The sequence below is a fragment of the Protopterus annectens genome, chromosome 2.part2 (assembly GCF_019279795.1).
Source record: "Protopterus annectens isolate FY-2018-M chromosome 2.part2, PAN1.0, whole genome shotgun sequence".
In the NCBI taxonomy this organism is placed as follows: domain Eukaryota; kingdom Metazoa; phylum Chordata; order Ceratodontiformes; family Protopteridae; genus Protopterus; species Protopterus annectens.
Window position 1 is genome coordinate 751,454,971 of NC_056730.1, and position 24,940 is coordinate 751,479,910.

The 24,940-nt window shown below is 37.0% G+C and overlaps 1 long non-coding RNA gene across 2 annotated transcripts in view; it reads left to right on the forward strand.

Moving 5' to 3' along the window:
- LOC122795801 overlaps positions 1 to 24,940 on the forward strand; it is a 123,760-nt gene that overhangs the window by 94,219 nt on the left and 4,601 nt on the right. The window contains exon 4 of one of the 2 annotated variants that reach the window (XR_006363858.1): positions 3,541 to 6,971. The exons of the other annotated variant lie outside the window; for it this stretch is intronic. This is a non-coding gene — a long non-coding RNA (uncharacterized LOC122795801). Of the gene's footprint in view, positions 1 to 3,540; positions 6,972 to 24,940 lie in introns of those variants that run through there. 2 annotated transcript variants of the gene reach the window in all.

A 24,940-nucleotide genomic window follows, 5' to 3' on the forward strand; every position in this document is an offset into this window, starting at 1 on the left:
ACTATCCCTTCAAATGTATGATTTTTAATATGTGAAGAAGGTCTTCCTTTGTGGTCTGCTCAGGTAATTAGGTCTGTAGACTGCTTCTAGATAATGTCAAGGGTTTGAATGTCTGTCAACACTGTATAATGCTTTTTCTTATTAATATTATGTCTAGAAATGTTGTCTCTCTCTCTCTCTCTCTATATATATATATATATATATATATATATATCGATCCCTATCATATGATAGAAACCTCATTTGACTGAAATGCATTTGACTGATACCATAAGACTGAAATTTCAAAAGACTGAAAAGTCACTTGACTGAAACTCATAAGACTGAAACCCATAATACTGAATTTCAACATAGAATCAGTCAACAGCAAAACGCTATTGTCCGGATACTCTAGTAGAAAGCACAAGCCCAGCAAACTATAATGCTACCAGTTTAATAAAAATAGAATAAAAAGCAAAGCTTCATTAACACATCCGATTAAGCACTTTCTGAAGAAGTCCACATTGCAGTGGATGAAAGCGCTTAATCGGATGTGTTAATGGGCTTGTGCTTTCTACTAGAGTATCTGGACAATAGCATTTTGCTATTGACTGATTCTTGGTTGTATCAACGCTATTTTTTGGATTTGAATTTCAACATACTAAATTGTAAACTGAACCAAATAAAACCAGACCAGGTGGTGGACTATGCCCCCCCCCCTAACTATATATACTAACTCCAGGATTGCACTGCAGTGGAGAAAATGGCATATACCTTTCGCATACCTTACAGTAATCTACATGCTGCTACTACTATGCCCTTTTCCGCACTGTAGTACAATCCTGAAGTTAGTATATATAGTTAGGGGGGTGGGGGGGCACAGCCCCCCACATTGGGGGGTGTGGGGGTGTAAACCCCCACCTAGTTTGCTTTTTTTATAGTCCAGTTTAAAATTTAGTATTTTGAATTTCAGTATTATGGGTTTCAGTCTTTTTTTTTTTTACTCCAAAGTTTTTTTATTGATCTTTCAGTAACAATCATTTAAACAACAAATTATGATAAAACTATGTACAAATTTTACAAAGGCCTCAGACACTGTATGAAATGTTATAGATATAAAGAAGGGTACAGTATTCATTCATTCAGTCAAATGAGTTTCAGTCAGATGAGGTTTCTATCATATGAGGGATCCATATATATATATATATATATATATATATATATATATATATATATATATATATATATATATATATATAAAATTAACCCACCATTATCCTGCTTATGTATTAATCATGGTTCTTCTAACCATCCCCTACTTGTTCCCTTTTTGAAACAATTTATTGTACACAGCATGACAGAATTAATATAATGTCAAAACCTACACACCACAAAGATGGCCAGAAATGGCACATAAACTAAATTTGAATCTCTTTTCCTATCTTCCCCTTACTTGTGTGTCATAAGTCTTTGTCCTCAACATTTGCACAATGTCTGGCACTGAGTAGCAACAATAACTGAGTGTAACTGTCAGTTCATATCTTATGGTAAAATCTGATGAGTTTTTGCCTTCAGCTGCATTAGTCTGCTGCCTGTTGTACTACTGTGCTTAGCCTCACTGCACTATGGCAGGACAGACTGATAGCGCTGTGAGGAGACAGTTATTATCATGTGATGAACAATCTGTAGGGTTGCATGCACACCATATGGGATGTTTCTTTTGTCATTACTGTTATGAAGTAGCTGCATACATACTCTCCTGCTTTATACTGTTTTCATTGTCCCTTCGAATGCGTGTGTTTTAGCACTTGACATTTGTCGTACTTTGTGGCATAATCAGCTACTGATCATATCTATAGCCTGTTGATATAGATCGGCAAGTGTTCAGATCCATCACCAGGTCAAAAATTATGAACATTATTATTTCTCATACAATTTTGCCTTGTTCAGTTATGGATGGATATATATATACATACATACATATATATATATATATATATATATATATATATATATATTTCCACTGGAAGTAACCTGCTTGTTCCTTTCTGTGGTTCACAATTATCCACCCCTGCTCATATATTTCCAGCTATAAGTACAAGACATCTGGCCAAAACAAGAATTAATGGGGACGAATTGTAAAACATTAGGCACAGGTTTTGATCATTGCTCCTATACTCTAAGAAGGTGATAGGAATAGATATTTAGTATTAACGTACATTTCTTGAAGGATATGAAGTCTGACAAGTAGATGAAAGTTATCATGAAGTTTCTCTACTACTTAATGATTTGATAGAAACAAACACAGTTGCATAAGCAACACTACAACATGCTCTTAAACATATGGACAGTCAGCAAATATGATGAAAGTGTAAGTATATGCCCCTGTATTATCCAGATAATGAATATTTACAACAATGATCATGACATTGGTAAATGATGGCACACAAAATGTTAACATGACACACATATGTTATGAAATGGCTTAGAATTAAAACTGTCTGTATGTCTGTATTCATTATTTGCATGATGCTGGGCATGGTGCACCATAAACCACTGCTAATTCTCATTCTAAGTTCCAGAGCTCAAAAAAAATTATGCATGTACTTATATTTGCCAATGGTAGCGCAAAGGAGCCTGTCAACTGTATGCATCAATTATAATTTTGACAAAAAGAAGATATGCCAGTAGCTTTTTTATTTGTGTATGTTTTAATGAGTTATTGTAGTCAAGATATGATCAGTTCACTGTGATTCTTTCTAAATACAACATACTGTAAATTATGTTTGTACTCCAACACATTACACTTGCTAATGATGCACAATGGTGTGGGGTGTTTGGAAACAAACTTTCTGAGTGACATGAAGTAATGTTCTTTCAGATTTTGGGCATGTATATTTTCTTATTTATACTGAATATTGCACAAGCATTAAGAAATATTGACCATGACTCATTAAGTAAAGAAGATTTGCATTCAATGATCCTGAGACAAACTGTCTGAAATGCTTGGTTGTCACTCCACTGCTTGACAGCTGTAATAATTACCCATCATATACATGATTAATATACCATAATGTAAACATTCCCCATTTTGACATGTGCATGCATTGCCATTACCACTTCGTTATTGTTTCTTTCATTCATATAAGGCTAGGAAAGGGTTACATTCTTTTACCTGCATGTGTGTTCAAACATCAGTTCATTTCTATGCAAATTATTGCCATTGTTTGCTTTCACATGCTATATGACAATACCAGTGAAATTCCATAACTGTGCACTACCTGCAGTATATGCAATATTCCCTTCCATATCTGCTTTTCTTGTCAACTGTTTTCTCACATCTCAACACTAAATATTATGTATAAATTCAAACACTTTGTTGCACTGTAGCTATGTCCTTTCATTTCCTTGTCAGCATTTCATTTTTTTTTAATTCATGTAGATATGTCCCTGAGTGGCCATGATTACGTCTACAGTGATCAATAATTACAATTACTGGCATTTTTACACTCAACTATTGATAAATTTTTATTATTTTTTTATTTATCATTTGTTGACCAGGAAAGTCCAACTAGGTTCCACAGAGCCTGTTTTCAGCAGAAGCCCAGGGAGAAATGCTCCAGATGCATGTCTTTGGATAAATAAATAAACTTTCTTCTTGAAGCTCCCCCTGCCTCTTGATTTATATACTTTAAATTGCCTTGCCTTGTATTATGCCATCTACACGTGCTTGTTTACTGAGGTCAAACTTATTTACAACTTATTGTTTATGCTGCATGCTCAAGCCTATCTACACTTCACTGTGGCCATTAGCAGGTGTTCTGACCTTGAACAGGTGATGCTCAGGATGAAGGGTTGCTTAGAGGCTTGCATAACTGATGAATACTGCTGCTTGTCAGGCTAAGACATGTGAACTTGTATGCTTAGCTCTTTGTGCACACGCTTGTTAATGAATTCCTATGATTCTTTTGTGTATTCCTAAATGGACCAAGTATGGAGTACTTAAAGATATTTCAGAAATTTGCTCAAATGAATAATGTGTGGGAAAGAGTCAAATACAACAATGAACAGGACAACAAAAGCCCAAATTGCAATGAAGTAGCAGGAGTTTTTTATTAATATCTACTGACACAACTTTTATGAACAAATGTTTAACAACTGATTCTTGAAGACTTATTTGAGTGTTGCAGGACTGAAATGCAATGCATATTAATAACCAGTACGAAGTTACATTAAGGAATATTTTGAATAAACCATCTTTGTATAGAAGAAGACCACTAGTTTTGTTTTCCGATATGACTATAGTGACTCTAAAAATGATAATTGAATTGTCTTGCTATGATGGGCAATCCATAGAATATTAATAGAATGTGCCTCTAAACTGGCACTTGGGGTGTTTCTCACATTAAATATTAGGAAAATGGATGATCTTGTTAATTCCCATGTGTACAGCTACTGCTCTGCCAAGTTAATTTTTTCCCCCCATTAGCCTTTATAAAACAATATAACCAAACTACACACAAATACTTAATCTCAAAAAGTACAGGAAAGGTTACAGCTAGATTTGAACTCACTATGGAACTGGCTCGCTAACATGCAGCTTGTAAAAGCAACTGCTATGCTGTTTGGTACACATCAGAAACTTAAATCAAACCCCACCTTAAACTTCACTATCTACCAAGGTGCAGTACTGTCTAAAGTTGCCTAGGTATAACTCTCAATCAGCAACTCACTTTTGTGCAACATTTACAAAATATCACAAAAGGCACAATCAGATAACTAAGATTAGTATATAAATACTCTCACATTCTGTCACTGGAATCTAGAAAGGAAATTGCATTACAAATGATAATAAATTGCTCATTAAAAGTTGTGATAAAGAGATATGTTTTAAAGTCATGCATGATAAAATGACTTTAAACACATCAGAGTCAGAGATAATTAATATGATGGAAAGAATTTATTTCAAAATTATGAATGAAGAACCTATGTAGTAATCATGATTTTATATAAATGCAAGTTTGCCTATGTCACAAGTGTTAAAAAAGAAATTAAGTAAAAAGACAGTAAATTAAAACAGGATTTTTAAGACTATACTGGTTTAACTAGAGGTTCAAAAGAGGAAGTATCCTCAATACAAATGGATGAAACTGTATTTTTCATTGGTGGGTTTCAATTAATAAGCTAAATCTCTCAACAGATGAATTAGTAGTTAAAAAAGCAGCAGCCAATCTACTGACATGTAAATCTCCACATTTTCATCATGAGCAGTCAAAGATGGTCAATCATTCTGGTGTAATTATAAGGAACAACAAAAAACGTAGACCAGCAAAATTGAATGGTGGCAATAAGAAGCCCAAACAACAGGATTTTCAGATGGTGGACATACATTAGAATTAAGACAGAAAGACATCAGACAATAAATGGCTGGATGTAGTGAAGTAGCAGCCATCACAAAGTAATTATCAGGAGTCCCATCAACTGAGACAGTGTGAAGGATAGAGAAGAGCTAAAAGAGAAGGATAGAAAAAGAGCTAAAAAGGATAGAATCTGAAGAAGTAATTATGTCTCAGCTTCAAAAATTTCAATCTACTAGTCAGACTATATTTAGGGTGATGTCCATAACAATATACAAAACCATAATAAGATCTATAGTGGAATATGGGAGTAGATCTTTGCATATAATCTGAACTACAAATAAATAAATTAGAAAAGATTCAAAGATTTTTCATTAGGAGAATCTATGGCATGGGGATACCAGTTATACTGTGCGTTTTACAGGACGTCTAGAGGTGATTTGATATGGCTATATAAATGTTTAAAAAGTGAGAAGATGTGTAGCTCTTTCAGGCTGAATTTTGTTATCCACTAATTTTCTGCACATGAACATTTCCAAAAGCAGTGTGAATAATGGCTTAAGTATTGCTGTTAGTTTTAAAAACAGTGCCTGTAATCCACTACTGCATTTTGGAAGCATGCATCTTCTACATACAAAACAAATGTTGTTTCTGGTGTGTTTCTAGAAACAGAGAATTAACTACAAAAGCAAAATTAAATTAATAGATAGAAATTGAATAAACATTTTTTTCTAAGATATTATCCAAAAGACTTAATACAGGAAGGAGCCAAAACTGCAGATGACATTATAGCAAGTTAGAAGTTAAGAAACAAGAGGATACTGATTTGGTTCTAATTATGTGCTCAAGATATTGTGAAGACAGTGGAGATTTTAAATATATAGTGAAAGGTACTTGGGAAATGATAAGTGGCAATGACAAGGTACTAGTCCAAAGTTTGTTAATAGGAATTTTAACATCAAACATGTTTGAAAGAAGGAATAGTGGAATGGAAAAGAAGGGGGGCAAAACTGGCTATATTTAAATGCCACACTTGTTGCATGTGCAGGTATGAGTGTGAAGGAAGCAATGCCTATTGTGCAGATACTAGTAGAACATATGCTTTGCCAGGTTTTCTCTATTGTTTATCAGAATATGTGGTTTACATTGTTTTGTACACAATCTGTGATTGTTTTTATGTAGGCAAGACCAATCAAAAACTTAAAATAAAATATATAAACATGTACATGCAATAAAGAACAGCAATTATTTTAATGATTTGTATAGACACTGAAGCAAATGTGTGAATTTTAAAAAAGTTTGTTTATTCAGTACTGGGTCATATGATCCATGATATTAGAGGAGGAAATAGATATGACAAACCTGACTATTTGGAATATAAATGGCACATTTTATTAAATATTTCTTGGCATTTTGGTCTTAATTCTAGTATCAACTACAAATGTCTTAAAGGATAAAATTGCATAAAGTCAAACATTTAATTTGTCATTAGACTGTATGCATTTAAAAGGGGTTTAATAGTTTGATTACTCAGTCTGATTAAGTCCTGTGACCAGAATGTTATTTGTAAAGATCAAAGCAGTTACTGAAATAGTTAAGTTAATTTGTGAATAAAGACATTTTGGCTTATTCTTCTTCTTGCCTTTGCTGTTCAGTTCATTTTTATTGTTGGTTTTGTTTTTACTGGACTGAGGGGAATGTTTTTGTTTCAATTTTTATTACAGATGATAATGCCCATATTAGAATATTTATTGCCAATTTGCCTACTCAAAGCTATCACCTGTAGCATGGAACTCCCTACTACAGATAATGTGCAAACAAGAATTAAGAGCTTTCAGAAAAGCAGCTAATTCAAGCTCTTATAAAAGGAACATGAGTATTACTGTTTTGAAGCAGGCTAAGTATGATGTCTAGCAGCTAGCTTAAATTAATCATAAAGATCCTTACTTCTTACATCAAACAATCTGCCAAGATGATTATCAATGTGTACATATATATTCTAATCTTTACTGATAGGTAAACATTGCCTACTAACTCTTCTGTATTCTATTTCTTGCTTCTGTAAAATATTTATTTCTTACTCTCCTGTAAAGTGCTTGTTAAATTCATTTCATTGTACAGCATAATTTGATTTGTAACTAGCTCTGTTATCTGTATTTGTATTCTATTTATGTTAAGTATTTATTTTTTATACATAAGTATGTTACCCTGATTTGTATGTGTTTGTATGTTGAAACTGGCACAGGTTGTGGCTTAAAATGGTTTGAGGAACAAACTGGTCAATTAAGTTAATAAATGAATAAATCTGTAACTTGGAACAATCACCTCACTTTAAAGGATATAGCTTTTTGAACATGAGCAAGTCTGGAGATTCAGAAAGAACCCTAGTATTCGTGTTCAGGGTTACAGTAAAAGGCACTGTTTCTGCAATGTGGTAATATCACATTCAGAGACAAATGAGCCATAATGAGGACACACACACACACACACACACACACACTCACACACACACACACAACACACAGACAAACCACATACCCCATACCTATCCCTGTGTTGTCAAAATAGCCCAGATGACTCCATTTTCTTGCCCTGCTAAATTATAGATGATTACAGTCAATTATTATTGCCAGACTGTAGAGTTTCAGACTTCAAAGTTAAATACACAGTAATGCAAAACCAGTTATACTAGTGAATTTCTACATTTGTAGGAAGAATAATTAAAATACAACCCACTATCTAACCTTCTCCCCTTAATGCACATCTTTGAAAAAGTCCTCTATAAACAACTCTTTTGATTATATTAACAAATATGGGTTGCTGTTTGCAATTCAGCATTGATTCTGTAGTATCTTTGGCACAAGGACAGCCCTCTATAAAATTATCATCAACAAATACTGCAACAGGAATGTCAGTTTGCTAACTGGTGGGCTCTTTGTGGATATGACAAGAACATTTAAAACCCTAAATTCTGACATGTTACTACTCAATCTTAGGAAGCTGTACTCTGAACTGGTTCCAAAATTATTTTAAAAACAGACCCTTTCATGTTTATTTCAATCAGATATTCTCTGAGACAGGCACATTAAATATTGGGGTGCCTCAAGGTTCAGTGCTTGGATGACTACTTTTTACCTTATTCATTAATGATATAACACATGACCTTCCCTCCTTGGCTAGAACCATGTATGCTGATAATCTAATTTTAACTGAATCATAAACATCTGCTATTGCCATAGTTTCATAGAACTGGGCAATTGCACCCATACTAATAAATTACTTGTTAACCCCAGAAAATCTAGTTATTTGCTATACCTCATAAAGTGCATAACCTTCCACCAATTCTATCAGCAGACACTATAAATAACATCATAAGCAATGCTACAGAATAAAGATATCTTCACCTTACACTATTCCTTGACCTTTTCCTAACACACAGATGAAGCCATCAATTCCACCCTAGGGCAGCTCAAGCTCTGCCAAAAGGCATGTCGTTTACTATGCTCAGAAACTTGAAGGGCAATGGCAATAAAACCAGAGTAGACAAGTAAGGTGCAGCAAGAACTTTAAACCAGATGTGTATGGGTTGTGGTCTGCAAAAATTACACGTTTTAGAAAACAAAATCTTATTAGTTATATTCCTAGCAGACAGGCGCGCAAATCACTGTACTCTTCTTGAGAAATGTAACTGGCTTCCAATTCAAGGTAGGATCACATTTCTTTTCAGCTCATCCTTCTTTAAGATAGTCTTAATGGGCAAACATCTCCATTTGAATCAACACTGCAGATTAGAGATTGCAGATTTAATCTCGGAGAAAGCCAGGATGAAGCCATCATCCTAGTCAGACTTAGGTCTAAAACTAACATAAGTGAAAAAGCCCTGTATGCCGTCTGTCTGAAACCATTTACCCTCTGAGATAAGGAAGGACCAGTCATTGAAATCATTTAAAGAAAACCTAAGGAGCATTTGCTCAGTGAATTCAAATGTACTTGCTTTTGAAGGAATGGATGAAAATTAAAAACTCTTATTATCTCCCTATGTCCATGCATCATCTACGCTCATATTATCTGCCCAGGATTGTTACTTTGAGAAAGAATTTTTCTCAGCGGTCTGTTTGTATATGTTGGGATGTGAGGCACACTTCACTATCCTCAATGGAACTTGCAATATATGTAGTGTTGATACGCTTGTAAATATTATTGAATCCTGCAATCTTTGTATGTTTGGTCATCTTGTGAATATTGTTAATTAATATATATTAAGAAACCTTCTCTATAATTTGATATTTTTATTTTCTATGTTTGCTGGTGTGATGAGTGCCAGTTGTGGCTGAAAAAGGTCACTAGCCCAGAACACATACCTGGTTAACAAATATCAACCAATGAATAAATCAGCTAATCAATCAAGCCGATGAAATGGGACTCACTCAGATTAATTTTAGTTGTAGCAGCCATTAGCCAGGCCAAAACAGCAGTAACATTCACAATGACTTTCATTTCTTTTCATGTGTTTTCTGGGTAAACCCACTATGTAGAAATCTCTTTTCATGAGTGTTGTTTTCAGACTCATGCAGTCAAATGGGGACTGATGGAATCAAACACTAGACCACACGATGAAGTTTGTCAGCAGCTCATAATCTTAATTCTGTGCACTGAACTGACAGATTAAACATTACCTTCCATACCCCCCATGAAGCCTCTCTAAGAAAGAATCAATGATTCATGTTGGGCAAGCATCTCTCCCTTTCTAGCCTAGTAACTTCTCCAAGAATATTTTAAAAATGCATGATACCACACCGGTTCATGTCAGGGTGAAAATCATCTGTATATTTATTTATGAAAATGATGGCTTCCTGGTTTCAGAATCCTCAATGCAGCTGATGTCTAGCAAACAACAGGTAATTCAGATATTTCTTTACCTAGGAATTACAGTGAACTTGGACAATTATAATTTACACTGTAAATGTCAGTTCATTTCCTGAAAGAATTAATAGATATAGCTTAGTACCAGATATTTTTGCCACCTGAGAAGATAGAAGAGATTATTTAGTTTAATCTAAAGCCTGAATAACTGGGGTTAGTCACTACAATAGTACACTTCAAGGCTTTGGTTAGCAAGATGTCTTGCATAACTATGGCTCCACATCTCAGACCCCCCCCCCCCAAGAAAAAGGCTCACTAATCCTAAGATCTATGTGGGATCAAACTTCATAGGAATTTGAATACGTAGTTAGCAGAAAAAGGAAGTATTTATGTGTGGAGTCTGCATGTCCTCCCCATGGTTGGGTAGCATTCGAAAGACATGCGTGCGTAAATGGGTGTGCCTTCGTTGAAGGTTGGGCATCGAGCTGGCACCTCGGCATTTTGTAAAAATCTACTGCCAATCATTAGTGGACCGGATTTCCGCTGTGGCGACCCCTTACCGGGAAAAGCCGAAAGACAAACAACAACATTCTGGTGGACGAATGAAATCAATGTATTTCATAGAAAACAAATCAGTTATCCATCACCCATTTGTAGAATTGCCACAGTTCTTTCAAATGATGGCTGAGGAGTAGACTTTCAGCTACTATCAATCCATGGTGACTTGATCCCCAACTGCTCTGTCACTGCATATATGGTGATACTGCTGGCTCTGAGACCTTTTCACAGTTCAATGCAACATGGACCACTAATGATCCACATGGACAAGTTCATTTATTTTATCTTATTTAATTTATTTTAATTTGTTTACTAGGATTGAGCACTAATTAAACACTGATCAATCACAAGCTCAGCCTAGGTTAACTCATAATGTAACAAAACAATTTACAGTATACAAGTAATGATTTATATTTATGAATAAGCATAGACAATCTGACAAACAATATATCCATAGAAAATCTAACAAACTAAATATATTTACAGTCACATAACTGGAATAGAAAATGAGAACAGAGTTAAAGTAGGAAATGCAGACGTGGTGGAGATATAGGTACCACTGACATGTGATATCTGAAAAATCAGGGAGGGTAACCATGATTCAGCTATGCAACTTAACTTTAAAGATACAGAAAAGGATCTTACAAAGAAACAAACTACTGAAGCACTCCTCTTCCATGTCATCTAAATATAACAGGAGAATAAAATAGCTTCCTAACTTCCATTTGAAGATTCTTCCAAAAGCAGCTTATTTCATTCCTATGAGGACTGTGCCTCTACATGCATTCTTTTGATACCCATGATAGAAAATCACATCTCATTTTCATATCTCAAAATTGCTGAAGAAAACCTTTACAGTACTATTACCATAGATGACCTTCAGAATCTCATCCCACCTTTTGTTAAAGGGTTTGAGATGTGTGGAAAGTTCCAAAGTATAAAATACAAGATTTTCATCAAAAGGAAAAAAAACTTATTTAGATTCTGATTCAATATTTTAAGTTGCACTTATAGTGTGGCATGTGTGATAATACTTTTTGTACTTCTCTACTTTTTTCCATGTTTTAGCCAAAAAAGTTGTCTGTTTGCATTTTTTTTAGTTTATTCTGGAACCTTTGCTTGTAGGATCATTTGCAGTTTGGGAAGATTGTGTATTACTGCAAGATTTTAACATTGTTTATTCATTATATTTCACTTCTAGTTCCTTACTTGGAATTACATATAAAAAGCAGCTTTTATTATTTTAAATCCAGACTGTGGCCTCAGTCATATACCTTCATTCACAGTTGTGGCAGGACTTTGATCTACTGCCAGATTTGAGCCTTATTTAATTGTTTATTGCAGCATTTTCCCATAAACAGTATTACTTGTAAATTTATGCATAGTCTAGTGCCTTAGTTTGTGGTGGGATAGCAGTAGTGGCAGTATTGTGAATTCTGCTCCAGGATTTGTGCTTCAGTACTTTTTATGGCTGTATATACCTGCTTAAAGTTGCATTCCAGTGTCTTTCTGTTTCCCTTGTGATTGATCTTCCCCTGATCTTTTGAGTCTGCCCCAGCCTTCATGGAGACATTTAGCTAAACATTTCTGAAATTCTAACCAGACGACTAAAACTCCAGCTTGAATTTTTCTCAACCCTCCCATCCTTCTGTTGTTGTGGTTTTCAAAGGCTATATATCTGGCTTCCATCCATTATGGCAATCTGACTTCCAAAGTTCCTCCCTCCCCTGTTTTATTGCTGTTGTCTGTTGTGTAACCTATATAAGTACTTTCCCACTCATTGTTTTCCTTTATCCATAATATTAAGTACCCACCCAGCAAACCAGTATTGCACTTGAGTAAACCTTCTTTATTACAAATTGTTTTCTGGTAATTTTCCCAGAGTTACTATCTGTTTAGCAATCTTGCCACCCTTTAAGGGGGTGTCCTGAGTTAATCCTAATCCATCCTTAGCAGACAGGATATTTATTTTAATGTTTTGCACTTCAGTTAATTGTTTAGATTCGTATTGCTTTATTGTTGCTTTATTTGTTGATTTTTGCCTTTAAACTATTTAAACATCCCTAATATTTGAAATTGCCTTATCAAGGTAGTTTGTTTAAGTTGTTTTATTGTAGCATTACACTCACAAGCAATTGTATGATGTTTTTACATCAAAAGATTAGCACTATCCTGTACAGACACAAACATCCAGAAAGTAAATTGTATCCACAAAATTACCTTTAGAACTGAATCCTGTAATTTAATGTGGCTAAAACAAAGCCATTGCACACAGACAAGCTTAGAGCAGCTAGTTTGATTATTAAACAGCACTACCTTCAAATATTAGTGCAATCAAACCAAGTCTAGTGCCAAAACCCAGAGACCACCCAAGGAGGCCTCTGTGTAACCAAGTCCACAACCTGCAGTATCCTACCCAAATACAAGTCTGGACAACATGGATATGCAATGTCTCCATAGCCAGCTTGGTAGATATGGAAATCCTGAGACAATGTAGCAATTCTCTCATGTTCACAGACAACCATTTAATCCTTCAAGAAAGAAACATACTATGCAAGAGATGCACATACACAATTTCACTGGAGGCAAAATATCACATACAAACAAGGTTGTCAGGAGCACACACACTATATCCACCACATTTAGTGTCCACCACACACATACACCAACTTATGCTCAGGAACTAAGAAGCAGTCTTACCAAAACTCAAAGACTGCTTAACAGTGCAAGGTTATAATGCCTTCCACATATTTAGACCAGCTACTTCACAGGCAGGGACTAAAGATGGAGGTGTTTCTATTTACATCTAAAATAAATATACTTCAAAGCTTTTCAAACAGGACAATGCACTTGAGCTGCTCCATGTTCAAATCACCATAGATAAAATCCTTGCAAGCTATAGGTCCCCCTGTATGACTCAGGAAACCCATACCATGTATTTAAACTTATTAGAAACACTAACAATCCAACCCAATACCATATTCATGGGTGATTTTAATTACCCAACAATTAACTAGGAATCCTATATGACATTAAACGTACATGCACAGAAATCCTGGATTTTGTAAGCACAAACCCCCCTGGACCAAATGGTTAATATACCAACCAGGGGTACAACCATACTGGATCTGGTCTTCACTAATATGGGAGAGTGATGGACACCCCCTACTGTAATGTATTCCCTGGTAAGGTCAGACCACAAAATAGTCTCTGTTGAAATAAAAATAAAACCTGGACCCCCAGCTAAACAGGGAATATTCAAGAACTATTCTAAGGCTAACCTCCTGCTATTAAGTGAGAACCTGACAAAATTTCAAGCCTCCATAAACCCTGTGAGCACTTCTGCCTATGCAAAACTGTTCACAGAACCCTGTACAAGCATGTTAATAGCTGGGTAGAGACAGCTTTACCCACAAGAAAGAAGTACAGAACTAACTCAAAAAACAAACCACCCTGCTGGAATCACAAAATCAATTGGCTGTATAACAGGAGGAAGAAAATCATGGCAAAAATTAGGAAGTGCAGCATCCAGCAGGATAAAAGCACCCTCAAACTAAGCAAACAACTCAGAGGACAAATAAAGTTTACCAAAGACAAATTTGAGGTAAGTTTGGCCTCCCAGGCCGAGTACAACCACAAAGCATTATTTAGCTATGTCCGCAACCTCAACGGCAATACACAATTGTGCGCAGAACTCATTGTAAATGGAGCCATCTATACTGATCCAGAATATATAGCAAACCTCCTGGCTGATAAATTCAGTTCCAACTTTACTCCTCTCTCTCCCTCAACCTTCCCTCAGGAAATATAATCAGATATAACTCCCCCTACTATCACTAGGGAACAGGTCCTTAATGCTGTCTCTAAGACCAAGAACACTGCATCAATGGGTCCAGGCAATATCCCAGGATGCCTTCTAAATAGCATGAAACATGACCTATCAGGGTCTCTGGAATTACTATTTAACTGCAGTCTCCAAACAGGCTTCATGCCTCATGAATGGGGAAAGGCAACAGTTAGCCCTCTGCACAAAGGTGGGCCATCTACCAATCCTGGAAACTACAGACATATAAGTCTCACTAGTCTTATATGTAAAGCCATGGAAAGAATTATCATGGAGATGATCAGTAGAGATATAGTAAACCTCCAGACACTGGACCTGACCCAGTTTGGTTTCGTCAAGGGCAGATCATGCCTTCTCAACCTGGCGGACTTCTTTGAGGAGGTCACCAAAGCAATGGATGAGGGCAAAATCATTCACACTGCCTACTGTGACCTGGCCAAGGCATTTGACACAATACCTCACTCAGGCATTGCTGACAAACTTAAGAGGGTAGGTACAAACCTGTAGTCACACAGTGGATAGCCAACTGGCTCACAGACAGGACCTAGGAGATTAGAATTGGGGAGTCCACCTCTACAAAGAGGCCAGTCACAAGTGGAGTCCCTCGGGGATTAGTCCTTGGAGCACTCCTTTTTGGCATTTACTTCTCAAAAGTCAAGGCCAATGTCAGTGGTCTCTGGCTGAATAAATTTGCAGATGACTGCAAATTAGGAGCTGTCATTGAATCTCACAGTAACACAAATGTTCTCCAGGAGGGGCTGACACAGACAAACAATTGGTGTCAGAGCCATGGACTAAAACTAAATGTGAAGAAATGCATAACAGTATCCTCTGGGAAGTCATCCATTGCTGGTAACTATCATATCGACAATACACCCCTTAGAGTTGACCCAGTAGTCAGGTACTTAGGGACACACATAGATAGTAATCTAGCCTTTGATCATCATGTGCCTACAATGGTGAGGAAATCATTCTATGTTGCGCAACTTATAAATAAAGATATGGCAGCTAAGTCCAAGGAAGTCATTGTTCCACTGTATTTGGCATTCATCAGACCTATCATTGAGTACAATGCCCTCTTTGCTATGTACCTAACCACTCATATCCAACAACTGGAATGTCCACAGAGGTTCCTCACTAAAAGAATACAGGGCATAAGTAAATGTCCTATGCAGATTGCCTCATGGCCTTATCCTTGTATTCTGTCTCAAACAGGCTTTTGAGGGGAGGTCTATGCCTGGCATACAGGGCATTGTCAGACCCCACTGTGATGGACCTCCTGCATATCCACAAAACAAATAGTACCAGAATTATCTGCTCTAAAGACTTAAATCTGGTCTGGGATATAAATAGAACCTGCTGGAGAGATAGGTATGTATCCCAGCGACTACCCAGTCTATGGAATAGGCTCCCCATCCATGTGAAGCAGAGTTCCTCCCTAACCCAATTCAAGTGCAACTTGGACAATTGGATGGGAAAATGAAAATTCATCCCTGGTTTGGCACCTATGTCTCTAATGCAAACAGGTAACCTGTAAGTGGTTCATCTCCCAGGCTCATACTTACACTTATCAAGGGTATCAGAACTTGCCAGAGATTTGGAATGCATGCCTAGACTTAAAAAAGCCCTTGTGGTCGTTAGCCTAGTAAACACGTTTGAACCTATGAATCTGAGTCTATAAATGTCAACATCAATCCTCAGTGACCTTTAAAGCCCTTACCAAAAGCAACATCAATCACCACATGCACACTCATACCCATTGGAGCCCAAAGAGCAAAGCCTATAAGCCAAGCAAACACATTATCTGGGACTTTTGCCATAGGGGACTCTGTTATATAACATACAGATGTCACACTCACCAGACTGAACAAGAAGAATATAACGGTTAGCTGCTCATCTGAAGGCAGGATCCACCAAATTATGCTTGCACTCAAGTCACTACACCAGAGGTACCAGTGTGATTCTATCACAGTCCATGTGGATGTTAATGACCTGAGATGTACTTCCCAGGACCAAACGAAGATAGACCTTGATTTATCTGAATATGTGTCACAGACAGGTATGTGCCTTGCATTGTGGAGCATTCTGCCTTCACCAAGGATGATGCTACAGTATGAACAAATGAAGATTAACCAATAATTGGCTTAGTTTTTAGAGTATTTCCAAGGGGATTCAATACTTGTTAGCATGGGAGAGGATGTGGTTAACAAATCACATTGCTTTGCAAAGTATGGTCTGCACCCGTCTCCCCTAGGCTTCCAAATATTGGCTAAAACTTTACCCACCCCCTTAGTACCTTTTTAGGCAATGCCAGATTGACAAAACTACCAACATAGCAAATAAAATTTAAAGAAATATAAGGTGTTACTGCCCAGTGCTAAGAGCCTAAACAAGACACTCCACATCCTGCAAGTTTTACTCTGGCTGGAAAATACAAATATCTGTGCCATTACCAAGACATGGTTTACATCCACAGAAAGTACTCTGGCAGTGTAAGGCTTCAGTTCCTTCCACACATTTAGACCATCAGCTGAACAGAGGGGGACAAAAGGTGGAGCAGATTCTAAGTTGGTTAATTGGGATGATGCCCTAGAATTTATCCATGTGCAAATCAGTACAGACAAAGTCCCGTACCATATCCTAGCAAGCTATAGGCCACTCTCTATGTCCCTAGAATCCCATAGCTCATATCTAGACCTCCTGGAGGCACCAATAAAGCAGATACCTTATTCATGGTAGACTTTAACTACCCTTCTATAGACTTCGAAACACACACAGCCTCATGTTCACAGTTGCAATGATTCATGGTCTTTATTAACACAAATACTGTTAACCAGATAGTGTGCGCACCCAACAGAGGTTCAAACATACTGGACCTGGTGCTCACTAATATGGGAGAGCTCTGCAACCCCCCTTACAGTATCACATTCTCACTGGTGAAGTCAGACCACAAAACTGTTGAGGTCAGACCACAAAGCTGTCTCCTTTTAAATAAAATTCAACTTGGTAAACCCTACAAACCCTGTAACAGTTAGGAACTATTCCAAGGCAAAGTACACCCTACTAAGTGATAGTTTGTCAAAATTCAGTGCCTTTCCCACTCTGAGTTTACAGCAACCTATGGAGGATTGTACACAGAGACCCTGTACAATCTTGTAAATGGCTGTATAGAGACTAATGCCCCTACTAGAAGTAAGACCAAAACAAATTCTGAAAACAAACCACACTGGTAGAATCTTAACCTTAATAGTAGTAGTGTGACAGCTGTGAGGTCTGCGGTGGGAGTGACGGATGTGTTTAAGGTGGAGGTGGGATTACATCAAGGATCAGTTCTGAGCCCTTTCTTAGTTGCAATGGTGATGGACAGGTTGACAGACAAGATCAGACAGCAGTCCCCGTGGACTATGATGTTTGCAGACGACATTGTGATCTGTAGTGAGAGTAGGGAACAGGTGGAGGAGACCCTGGAGACATGGAGATATGCTCTAGAGAGAAGAGGAATGAAGGTCAGCAGGACTAAGACAGAATATATGTGTGTGAATGAGAGGGAGGATAGAGGAATGGTGAGGATGCAGGGAGTAGAGGTGGGGAAGGTGGATGAGTTTAAGTACTTGGGGTCAACAGTTCAGAGTAATGGTGAGTGTGGAAGAGAGGTGAAGAAGAGAGTACAGGCAGGATAGAGTGGGTGGAGAAGAGTATCTTGAGTGATTTGTGACAGATGAGTACCAGTAAAAGTGAAAGGGAAAGTCTACAAGTGGGTTGGAGACAGTGGCATTGACAAAAAGGCAGGAGTCAGAGCTGGACGTGGCAGAGTTAAAGATGTTAAGATTTGCACTGCGTGTGATCTGGGTGGACAGGATTAGGAATAATTATATTAGAAGGTCAGCCCAGGTTGGAAGGTTTGGAGACAAAGCCAGAGAGGCAAGATTACATTGGTTTGGACATGTGCTGAGGAGGGATGCAGAGTATATTGGGAAAAAGATGCTAAGGATGAAGCTGCCAGGTAACAGGAAAAGAGGAAGGCCTAAGATAAGGTTCACGGATGTGGTGAGAGAGGATTTGCAGGTGGTTGGTGTGACAGAGCAAGATGTAGAGGACAGGAAGAAATGGAAACAGATGATCTGCTGTGGCGACCCCTAACAGGAGCAGCTGAAAGAAGAAGAAGAAGAATCTTAACCTTAATAGGGTATATAACAAAAGGGAAAAAGTCATGGATAAAATCAGGAAGACAACTTCCATAATGATAGGAGCTCTCCAATGAAACTAAACAGGAAAGTTAGAGGACTAATAAAGTCCAACAAGGCCAATTATGAGGTCAAGATAGCATCACAGGCTAAAGACAGCCACAAGGTCTTCTACAACTATGTCCAAAACCTCAAAGGCAGCACACATCAATGTGCTGAACTGGTGGTCATTGGTGCCACCTTCACTGAGCACAGTGATATAGCAAATTTGCTGACTGACAAATTCAGTTCAAACTTCACCCCCAACTCCCCCTGCCTCCCTCCATGAAATACCTATTAGCATACCCCCCGACCATTAACAGGAAGCAAGACTTAGTGCTGCTTGCTAAAAACAAAAACACAGTCTCATTGCGCCCTGACAATATCCCAGGATACCTCCTAAATTACTTGAAACATCACCTTTTAGGACCACTTGAGTCAATTTTTAACTATAGCCTCAAAACAGGCTTTGTACCATGAGAATGGAGGAATACAATGGTTATCCCACTTCACAAGGGTGGACCATCAACCTACCTTGGACACTACAGACATATTAGTCTGACTTGTTTAATATGTAAAGCTATGGAACTAATTATCTTGGGAATGATCTGCAAAGTCATAGAGAACCTTTAGATATTGGACCCAACCCCTTTTGGCTTTGTCAGGAGAAGGTCCTCACTGAACTGGGCATAAACCCTACATAACTTGCTGGATTGCCAGCTCACTGATAAACAGGACCCAGGAAGCCAGGACTGGTGAAACCACATCCACTAAGGGACCAGTCACCAGTGGGTTACCTCAGGGGTCTGTACTGGGGCCGCCCCTATTTTCATCTACTTCTTGGAGGTAAAGGCTAATATAAAAGGACCTTTGGCTGACCACGCTCACAGATGACTTCAAATTGGGAGCTATCATAGATTTCAACATGATGCAAACATCTTAAAAGAGGGTGTTACATAGCCAAATGGCTGGTGCCAAAGTCATGGATTAAAAATCAATGCCAATAAATGCATCATAGCACATTTTGAGAAAACTGCCACACAGGCTAATTACTCCGTCAATAAGACACTCCTAAGAGTTGACCCACTAGTCAGGGATCCAGAAACATATATAGACAGTAATCTGGCATTTGACCAACATGTGGCCAAGATAGCAAGAAAATCATTCTATGTTGCCCAACTTATAAGAAAGGACATGACATCCAGGTCCAAGGAAGTCATAGTTCCACTTTATTTGGCCCTTATCAAACCTGTCATTGAGTATAATGCCCCCTTCAACATGTTCCTGACCAGACATATACAGTAGTTGGAATGCCCACAAAAGTTCCTTAATAGGAGAATCCAGAGTATAGACACACTGTCCTATATGGATCTCCTTAAAGCCCTATTGTTATACTTGGTTTCCTACAGGTTACTGAGAGGCGATCTATGCCTGGCATACAAGGCATCCTTGGATCCAGCTCTGATGGACCTTAAGCACATCTGCAAAATGAATGGCATCTGGACTGCTAGATCCAAGGATTTAAATTTTGCTTGTGATATAAATGAGACATGTTGGCAAGACCAATAGGTATCTCAGGAGATCCCCATGCTCTGGAACAGGCTTCCCATCCATGTGAAGCAGAGTCCATTCATAGGTTCATAGGTAGGTACTAGTCTATCGGCCCTGGGGCCTGTATAAGCCTAGCCAAAAAGGTTCCCTGGCTTTTGCCACCCAAGAAAATTATTTTCCTGTGCCCCTATCAAGCGGTGCAACAGAAGTGACCATTCCTAACCATATTTAAGCATAATCTTGACCAATGTTTGGGAAATCAGAGATTCACCCTGCATCTGGCCTCCATGTCTCTGATAGACAGAGGCAGACAGTGATGCCCAAATTAACTTACCCCCACATAACCACTAGAAGCTTCCTAACATAGTCCGTCCTAATAAATGTCCATTTGTACATAGGGATAGAACTGGGTTGGGTTGCACAGATGGTTTACAAAGTCTTTGGCGACCATTAACCTAGAATATATCTATGAAACTTTAAGCCTGTGACTTTCAAAGCAAGCTGATCTGCTTTCTCTATGGGGGAGGGTCACATCTAAAACTAAGCTAACTGAATTTGACAGCTTGATCGCTGCCACTCTAGACAAACATGCCTTACTTATCTACAGGGGGTCTGCAATATATGAATACCAGAAAACCTATCACTAAAAATCCCTATGTATGTAAGAGATATATATTTTCAATATGGGCAGCAAAGACCGAAAATACATCTAATTTATACTTATCTCCATTTTCTCTAAGCTGCTTTCATTTTTTTGTATGAATCCATTTTGGCAAATTGTTTCATAAAGCATCACATGATTACACTGTCATCTTGTTTACTTTGGCAGATTATGTGAATCAATTTCTTAAAGACGTTTTGGAATTAAAACCATCAAGAAGTAACAGTATATCAGTTTGCAATGAAGATCCCCCCCTTGGAAAATTGTGTTGCATTCTTTTGAACCATTACAATCTGCTGATATAGAGCAAGTAACCTAAAAGACCCAGCTTCAAGTAGCAGTCATTTCTGTTAGGAGAATATCAGTAACAGCCTTTATATATACCATACCTGAAAATGAATACTGTAAAGTTGTTTCTTTGATAATCTCTTCTTTTCTATGTCCGATGTGCTTTAAGAAAATAACTTTGAATGAATTCTGTTGTCTCCCTTTCTATTTTCCAAAGCAGTGAGGAAAGGTTCAACACATGCTGTATGTTTACAAGTAGCTCAAATATCATCTACATCAGTCTGCCTATTTCAGGAAAACAAAAAAAAAATGTTTACTCTGTCGCCAAAGGAATGCAAGGAGAACAAATGGATGAGCAAGAGTTACCTAAGTGACCAGGGAACTACATTTATTTCTGTTATCAGAACTTTGATAAGATTGTGAAGTGTGGCATCACCCCATTAAATGGACGGATGCTTCTCAGATATTTTCGAAGATATGTCTCTACAAGATATTTGTGAGGTTGCCTCTTGGCAAAACAAAACCCCATTAGTGAGTCACTACAAGTTAGATTAGCAATTCCAAAATGCAGGCTTCTGAAAGAAAGCCTTCAGTGGGTTAAATTAAAATCCACATATTTTAACAAAACAGGGATATAGGTCTCTTCATAATAATACAATACAGTTTAGTAAGTCATCACATTGAAAGTACATCTTCAAGAGAGGAACATATTAATAATTAGATAATTTCTTCTCCATCCTTTTAAACAAACATGGAATGGTTATATTCAGCTGTTCCTATTATGATTACATTTTATAAGCTTTGTTAGTGCATTATAATATATCTGCATACTTTATGGGCTATAACCCTGACACCATTCTGAAATTTCAATGAGGAAGTTCAATTCAGTTATCTCAGCAGATGTTTGTGGAAGAAATTAAGGAGGCTTAAGTAAGTGTAGCCTTTTAGGTAGCTGATGCAAGACCAGCATTAGTGTCGTGTTCATAAGTTTGCAAGTTATTATACTGTGTTCTGGCTTACGACCTTCTAGGAGTACACATTCCAAAAAAATTAGGATTATATACATCAAAACCAATTCAGTTATAAAGATTCTTTTTAAATGCCTCTAAATTAGACAAACCACAGACCATAACTGGTAAACGATTCTGTAGTGTCGTCAGAATTTGAGTAATAAATGATTGCATTTTTTCTACTTTAACCTACAGAGAATTTCAACATTTTATTCTTGAAAGTAATATAAAAATGATTAATTTCAAGATTTAGTATTAATCTCAATTCCTCATTCCTTAATGCCTTAAAGCCAACAGTCATTGTACCACTATAATATCTATAACACAGTGAATATAATTTAGATGCCATACATCTTTCTTGATAACTCAGATTATAAAGTCCTAATATTGTCTTAGTGAATCTTCTTTGAACAGATTCTAATCTATTTAAATCCCTAGCTGTATAAGTACAGAATGAATTATAACAGTTTAATAATGGTCCAATAAAAGTTCTATAAAGATTAATCAAATTATCAACAGTTAAAACCAAAAAACAATGATAATCCACAAAAAATCCCAAAAGACACAGCAAAATTGCACTCCAGGACAATGAACAGACAAAAATGCTTTATTGTTTAGTGCTTTCATCGAACAATCATTAATGGACTTTCTCAGAACTAAGCATGCCAGTACATGTACACATATATAATATATGTCAGCTGTGATGTAATCCATTTACCATATCCTATTATGGTACAGGCATTTTAAATTAAAATAAAATAAAAATAAAATAACACTAGTTAAACACTGGTAAATCATATTCTAGATGTATGCAACTATAAAATGGGATTAATTGAAAATACACATTTAAGTCTTGTGTCTATTCAGTGTGCTGGAGTGGTGTTTTGTATTTTTTTTGTAGATTATCAACATTGTTGTTAGAGATATTGTAAGAATAAGCTTGACTTATAAACTTTCTTAGTCATGTGATCCACATGACTGGAAAAAGAAAAATTATTAGAAATATGTATGCCAATATCCTTATAACAATTTACCTTTTCCAAAACTAATTCAAATAGGCAGACATTCATTTTAAGACTGGGATTTCAAAACTATGTAATTTTGAATTTATTATTACTAAATTAAATACCTAGTTAAAAGATAAAATACTTCTTAAAAATTCATTAATCTCCATAGAGTCTTTTTCACTATTTATTTATTTTGCTGTGGTGGTGGTGCTGCGGTAGCATTGTCGCCTCATAGCAAGATGTTATCCCGTTTGATTCTCAGCTAGAGCGTCTTCTGTCTGGCGGCATACGTGAATGGGACGTGCCTTCCGTTGAAGGTTGTGTGTCAGGGCTGGTAACCCGGTATGTAAAAATCCACTACCAATCATTAGCGGACCGGAGTTCCGCTGTGGTGACCCCTAACCGGGAAAAGCCGAAAGACACAAACAAACAAACAAATTTATTTATTTATTTATTTTACATTTGTTTACTGGGCTAGTCCGACTGGATAACAAGTCCTTTTTCAGTGGAGGCCCGGGGAGAAAAGCTCCACACAAAGAAATTCAAACAACAGACAATTAAACAGCAAAATGGCATTAAAAGTGATGTCTGACAGATTACAAGTAGACAAGATATACACTTGGTCATAGAATAAAGCTTACATTGATTGATAGTAACAATATATACAAATTTAGATAAGTCAGGTATAAAGTACATGACAAACAAGGAGAGTAAAAAAGTAAACTTTGAGTTATATTTATGCACTTGTGCATATTAGTTGAATTAACTCGGTTAAATTAGTAGTAATAACATTACACAGATCAGCTATAAAACCCAAGATAAAAATGTTAGTGTGAAGAAAGGTTTGTCTAAGGGGAGTAGAGAGATCTTAGTCTGGGGTGGAGCAAGGGCAGAGCCATTTACTGGAAAGGTGGGTTTTCAGTATTTGTTTAAATTTAGTTAATGTAGAACTTGATGTGATATTGCTAGGTAGAGAGTTCCAGATTTTGGCAATATAATTTGAGTAGATGGATTCACCAGCATGGTTGTGCGGTTTTAAGATCTGTAGGAAGGGTTTATTGTTAGAGCGCAGAGTTCCGTTACTAGAGTATGGCTCTAGTAAGCCTTGTAGTGATGGAGTATTTTTAGGATAGTAAAGGATTTTGAAAGCCATACTGAGCTGGGACAGATGTAAGAGTTGGGGAAGTTCTAACCGATTTAATTGTTTTAGGGCAGAGCAATGATGTGATCTGAAGGCAGTGTTTGCTGCATATCTAGTTATTTTATTGTAACAAAATTCTAGTTTTGTCAGTTCCATTTTTCTGAGGTTAATCAGTATAGGTGAAGCGTAGAGAAGAGTTGAGATCAGATAAGTCTGGTCAATACTTATGCCTGCGTTTTTTCTGAGATACTGTTTGTTTCTATATAGCATACCTAGCTTTTTGTGGACTTTCTTAACTGATTGGGATATATGGATATCAAACCCCATGTTGTTATTTCAACACCTAGTAGTTTGGTGTGTGGAGCGGGGATAACAGTAATATTGTTCATAGAGCTAATGTGAAAAGATCCAGTGGGTAGAGTAGCTTTATTGGGATGGAATAGCATTCATTTTGTTAT